Source organism: Triticum aestivum, chromosome 4B (assembly GCF_018294505.1).
Source record: "Triticum aestivum cultivar Chinese Spring chromosome 4B, IWGSC CS RefSeq v2.1, whole genome shotgun sequence".
Classification (NCBI taxonomy): domain Eukaryota; kingdom Viridiplantae; phylum Streptophyta; class Magnoliopsida; order Poales; family Poaceae; genus Triticum; species Triticum aestivum.
Genome location: NC_057804.1, coordinates 384,099,574 through 384,105,585, shown reverse-complemented (window position 1 = coordinate 384,105,585; position 6,012 = coordinate 384,099,574).

Here is a 6,012-nt window from a genome sequence, read left to right as displayed (position 1 = left end):
ATCCTTGTCTGCATCAGGGCTCTAATTGAAACAGAAACAAATTCTGAATTACTTTTCAGTATAAGAACCACAAGTTATTTAAACCACTATGTATAGCATGGCATCAAAGCTAATAAAATTTTGCATTATTAATCACCACATACTTCCTTTTCTAAAAAAATCACCACATACTTAGATGAAAAACCACAATCGAGTTCGACAAAGAAGGAAATCACCTTGGGCAGCTCAGCGGGGGGGGGGGGGGACACAACCTCGAAGGGTGAAAACTGCTCCTGCAGTGCCACGGGGGCTGTAACCTCAAACGGGGCGTTGACCATCTAAGTAGTGGCCGTGAGCGTATCTGGGGTCGGCTCGGTGGTTGCCTCCATCTTCTTGGAGCTCTCTGTCTCATGGGGATCAGCCTCCCGCGTCTGCTCCAATATCGGTAGATCTTTGCCTGGTTCTCCTTGGTCCATCATGAAACTGACGAATACTAGGAGACCACTGAAAGGAAAACACAATCGCAATGACAATGAAACAAAAAAGAGAGTGAGGATCGGTTACTGCTTTGCAAAAGTTCTTTTTTTTCTCTAAACGAAAATATACCAACATCATGGATCCACTTACCTTCCCTTCATTGGGAGAGAAGAACACTGGCAGATGCGAGTGTTGCCTTTCTTGAAGACGGTGAGGGAGAAGGGGATTCAGTGAGGAGTGAAATGATGGTTGCTTCGTCCGTCAAACTTAGACTGTGGGGAGGTGGGGTTTTGTGATACGACGGCTCGTTACTGCTGCGCTACGACCGGGGTGACTCTCCGCCTGCATACTGCCTGCTAATTTGGTGGATGGCATTTGGGTCCGCGTGCTGCATGGCCTGCATGTCGGTGAACAAAAGTATAACGGCATTTAGTAGAGGGAGACGTTTCAATGACCTAGGAGGAGCCAGAAGCGGTAGAGTGTCTCCACTGTACTAGTAGTAATTGTTTTTCTGGGTAGCTGTAGAGTGTCTCCACTGTACTAGTAGTAATTGTTTCTCTGGGCCCAAGACAAAACAGCCAATCCACACTAGTAAATAGTAAAATCAATTCAAAAGGCGCTACCCACACCCAGCACACCGCCCCCTCCCCCACAAAAAAAACCTGGGTGTTCTTCTTCCTCCTCACTCCCACCCACCTCACGTCAGATCGCTCCACTCGTACCCCCAAATTCCTCACCTCACTCCTACAGAAAACCCCAGCTCCCCTTCTTCCTCACTCCTACAGAAAACCCCCAGCTCCCCTTCTTCTTCGCTCGCACTATAACTAGGCTCGTCATTCGTTACTATGCTCAAATCCATGAGCGCGACGCGACTCCCTTGAGGAAAATGGAGTCGGCTGACCCCAGCACCAAGAAGATGAGGCTCCCGCCAGCGGCGACGCCTGATGTAGATCCCGCACCCGGCAGCGCGGGGAGAAGCGGCGACCCCGCCCCCACCGGATCCCAGGAACCCATAGAATCTCGGGTGGACCGCATCAGCGATCTCCCGGACGCCGTCCTTGGGGAGATCATCTCGCTTCTCCCCACCAAGGATTGCTGCCGCACCCAAGTCCTCTCAATTTGGTGGCGCCCTCTATGGCGCATCGTGCCCCTTAATCTTGACTGTCGTCAGCTATCTCTCTTTCATGATTTTGAAATCCCCAGAGCCATCATCTCCTCCCACCAGGGCTCCGTTCGAAGCCTCTGCATCCCGTCATGCTACCTGAGCAAGCATACCATGCCCTGCACGGTGGACACCTGGCTGAAATCCCCTGAATTCATAGAACTACAGCTGCTTGAGTTCTACTATTCCCCTGGAAATCACATACCACATACAGAACGCCATGAACTTGTGCCCTCAGCACCTATGTCCATCTCGCGGTTTTCCTCCTCTCTCCACACCGCCACCTTTGCGCTGTGCTACCTACCATACAATCTGGTACTAAACCTTCAACTCCCATTTCTCAAGAAACTTTCACTTGTGCGGGTTCGTATATCGAAGGCCTCATTGCACAGCATCATCCACTCCAGTTGCCCTGCGCTGGAGTGCTTCGTGCTTGTTTTCACAGTTAGAATCGGTTGTGTCCAAATAAAGTCGCCTAACCTTGTAAGAATTGGAATTTCTTTTGACGGAAGACAGCTCATCATCCAAGATGCCCCTTCACTTCAAAGGTTGATCCTTGATTCTAGTTATTCACCGTTGCAAATAACTGTCCTCTCTGCGCCTAAACTGGAAACCTTGGGTGTAATACATGATCTCTGTGCTCATTTCAATATGGTTTTTGGCTCCACAGTTCTTCAGGTACTTTATATTATCATCTACACTTGTAACCATATGCTGCATTTTAAATTTTTGTGCATAATTTTTATATCATCTTGGAGTACACATTTTGTACTAATATTATGTTCTATGCTCAATGAAGAGTTTCTCCATGGATGGCCTATCAATGGTGCTGGATTCTGTCAAGATCTTATATATCCAAATGAATTGTTTTGATCTGAACAAGATTATTGGCTTGCTGCAATGCTTTCCATGTTTGGAGAAGTTGTATATAAAGGTGATAATTTCACGCACATTGGAAGCCCGCATATAGTGTACTAGAATTAACCGTTCAGCTATTGCTCTTTCGACACTCTTCTTTTAGACCTTAACTGTTTTCAATTTTCATGTCTATTTAGGCAACATGACGGGGTAAGAAAGTTATAACCAATCGGTGGATTCGTAAGCATCGGGATTTTCTTACTTCTCATGAGATTCGATTGAAGACAATAACGCTAGAAAGATATGTAGCCAACCGTGCAAACACAAGATTTGTCACATTCTTCATGCTGAATGCGAGGTTACTATTGTCCATCAGGCTTAAGTTGATCAGAAGCATGGTTTTGATGGATGGGTATGTCGAAGAGAAAAAAAAGGAGTTTCAGGTGGGCAAAAGAGCTTCTGAACCTGCCGGGCTTCTATTTACAACATATTGTGGTCATAATCCAGTAAATTTTACGATCCAGGATGTTCATTCTATGGACCTGACCGATCCATTTGACTGTGACTGCCGAAAACAGTGCTGGAGTTAGATGTTGTTGCCCTTTTCAATCTGGTTTTTTTTGTAAACCTGATGAACAATCAACCCTCGTGCTTTTGTACAGTTTGTAAGCTGGAGTTAGATGTTCCTGCCCTTTTCAACTCGGCTGTGACTGTCATATTTTCTTTGAAACAAGGCAAATGGCTTGCCATTCATTTAATATAGAGTGAAATATTGTAACAAATCACAGCCAAGGGAAATAACATCACTCACGCCGGCTGCTTGAGCTCATTGTGCATTATAGAAGCCAAGTGACTAGCCCCCACCAGTCAACCCTCGTACTCCCCTCTGCCTGCGACTGGACTGACGCATCTTCAATAGCTCCTGTTCGTTCCGTCCGAGGCCTCGTCTTCGTCCTCCACCTTGTGGCCTTGGTTCGCTCGCCGTGCGCGGTGCGCCGCCCTCTTGCGTTGTCAACGTTGTCAACAACCGAGAGGAACAAGGAGATGACTGTACGTGGAGAGGATGACAATAGGGACCCACCAGCGCCATGGAAGTAAGGAAGCAAGTGCCTCTATACTACAAGCCCAAAAATATGGTTCCTCCTAATGGTTGGACATCTGGGGCTCACGTCCACGTCAACGTAGTCAATAAACGAGAGAATTACACTACGAGCGGCTGACACCAGGGACCCAGCAAGTCGCGTAGTTTTTTTTGAGGAACAAGCAGTTTTTTTAGACAATGAGGAACAAGCAGTTGTTATTTATACTAGTTTTAGCGACGGATCAGGGTAACAACGGGGCTGTGCGGGGGCTGTGCCCGTCTAGCCAGGGTTTTATTTATGTTTACCACATCATGAGTCCAGTTGTGTTTTTTTCTTGCTGAAAATGGCTATCCCAGTTCTATTTTTTTTAAAGAAATACCCAAACAAGGCCTACTTGCTTTATCGGCCCTGCTGGGCTGCAAATGTTTCAAGACGAGGAGAGTTTCATTCGGTTTGCCTAGAAATGGCCTGTACATTTTTAAAACACATCAAATCGGGAATTGGTTTCAATTTTTTTCATTACAAGATCTTAAATTCAATTGATTTTTATGCATGGACAATTATTTGGATTTTATATTTATATAAATTATTTTTCAAAATAGTTTGAATGTGAATCGATATTTCTGGATTAAAAACAGTTGACCGCACCGAAATATGCAAAATTTCGTATACTTTTTAACCGTGGCCACAATATGGGGTGTAATGCTAACAAAAAGAAGATGGGCTCCAAAAAAACATAAGAATTAGCAAATGGGCTGTACATTATTAGAAATAATGGCAGATGGGCTGTATGCTGTTTTCCATAGATTTGAGGATGACTTGTGCGCCTACTACAGGTTGACGCGTATGCTTTCATGAAAAAAAAGGTTGACGCACACACAATGCCCTGTCAACTTAGTCAACACACGGGAGCAGTGACTGTTGGATATCCATCCAATGGCTGTCGTGCTTCTTCAATCTCTGCTCTTCATGCTCTAGCCACTCAAACAAGCGCCAGTGGGACTGCCTGCTCCCTCCTCCCGCGGCCGGCTATGCTGCCCCACAGGCCTCACGGCCCCACCGTACTCCCATCGCTGGCCTAGCCATCCCTCTACTCACCCACACATGCTGTTATTCTCCGGCAACGGCAGACGAACCAGTAAACCCTCGTACTCCTCCGCATGGGAAACAACTGCCGAGTATTCCCTAGCTCCGTGTTGTTCCCTTCCTAGGCCTCGCCGTCATCCACCGCCCTGGTGCTCTCGGCGCGACCTGGTAAACGTGGTCAATGAACGACATCCATCGGAAGTGGACTATACGTGGACAGGCTGACAGCTGGGTCCACGGCCGCACGCAAGGAAATGCCTCCTTATTACGCGCAAAATAATGATTCCTCCACCTGACAGCTAGGACCCATAGGAAGGGCCTTTGTATTTCACGAAAAAACGTCCCCCCCCCCCGCTGACAGGTCAGGCCCACCAGCTATATCTTCGCACGCAAGGAAGTGCCTCCTTATTATGCCCAAAAAATGAATACGCCCCTGCTAGCCGGGACCCACCATATTGTTGGGCTGACTTGTGGGCCTACTAAGTTGACGAGGACGGAGGGCTTTGTCAACTTAGTCAATACTCCAGTGACCGTATGATGTCCATCCAACGGCCATACTGCTTCTTCAACCTATGGTCTTCTTGCTCTAGCCGCCCAAAGCAGCGCCGGTCATGCCGCCTACTCCTGCCTCCCGTGGCCGGCTGTGCTACCACCGGCTCCTGCCTCCTGTGGCCCGGCTCCATGTCGTCCCCTTCCTAGGCCTCGCCGTCGTCCACCGCCGTGGTGCTCTCGGCGCGGCGTGGTCAACGTGGTCAACGACCGACTTCCATCGGAAGAGTACTGTACGTGGAGAGGCTGACAACTAGGTCAACGGCAGCCGCAAGGAAGTGCCTCCTTATTACACGGAAAATAATTATTCCTCCACCTGACAGCGGGGACCCACCGGACGGGGCACCAGTATTTTGCAAAATAAATTATTTCTCCCTGACTGTTGGGACCCACCGGACAGGCCACCGTATTTTGCGACGAAAACGCTCCCCCTGCTGTCAGCTCGGACCCACCGGAAGTGCCTCCTTATTACACAAAAAAAATGAATACTCCCCCGGCTAGCTGGGACCCACCTTGGTGGGAGGCTGTCTTGTGGTCCTACTAAGTTGACAGGACCGAAGGGCTTTGTCAACTTAGTCAATATGAACGATTCTAGCTCCAGTGACCGTACGATGTCCATCCAACGGCCGTAGTGCTTCTTCAACCTCTAGTCTTCTTGCTCCAGCAGCCCAAAGCAGCGCCGGTCGTGCCGCATGCTCCTGCCTCCCGTGGCCAGCTGTGCTGCCGCGGAGGCCTCACCGCCCCCTACTATTCCCACCGCTGGCCAGGCCTTGCGGCGATGGCAGCCTCACACCGCAGCGGAACCAGTGAACCCTCGTA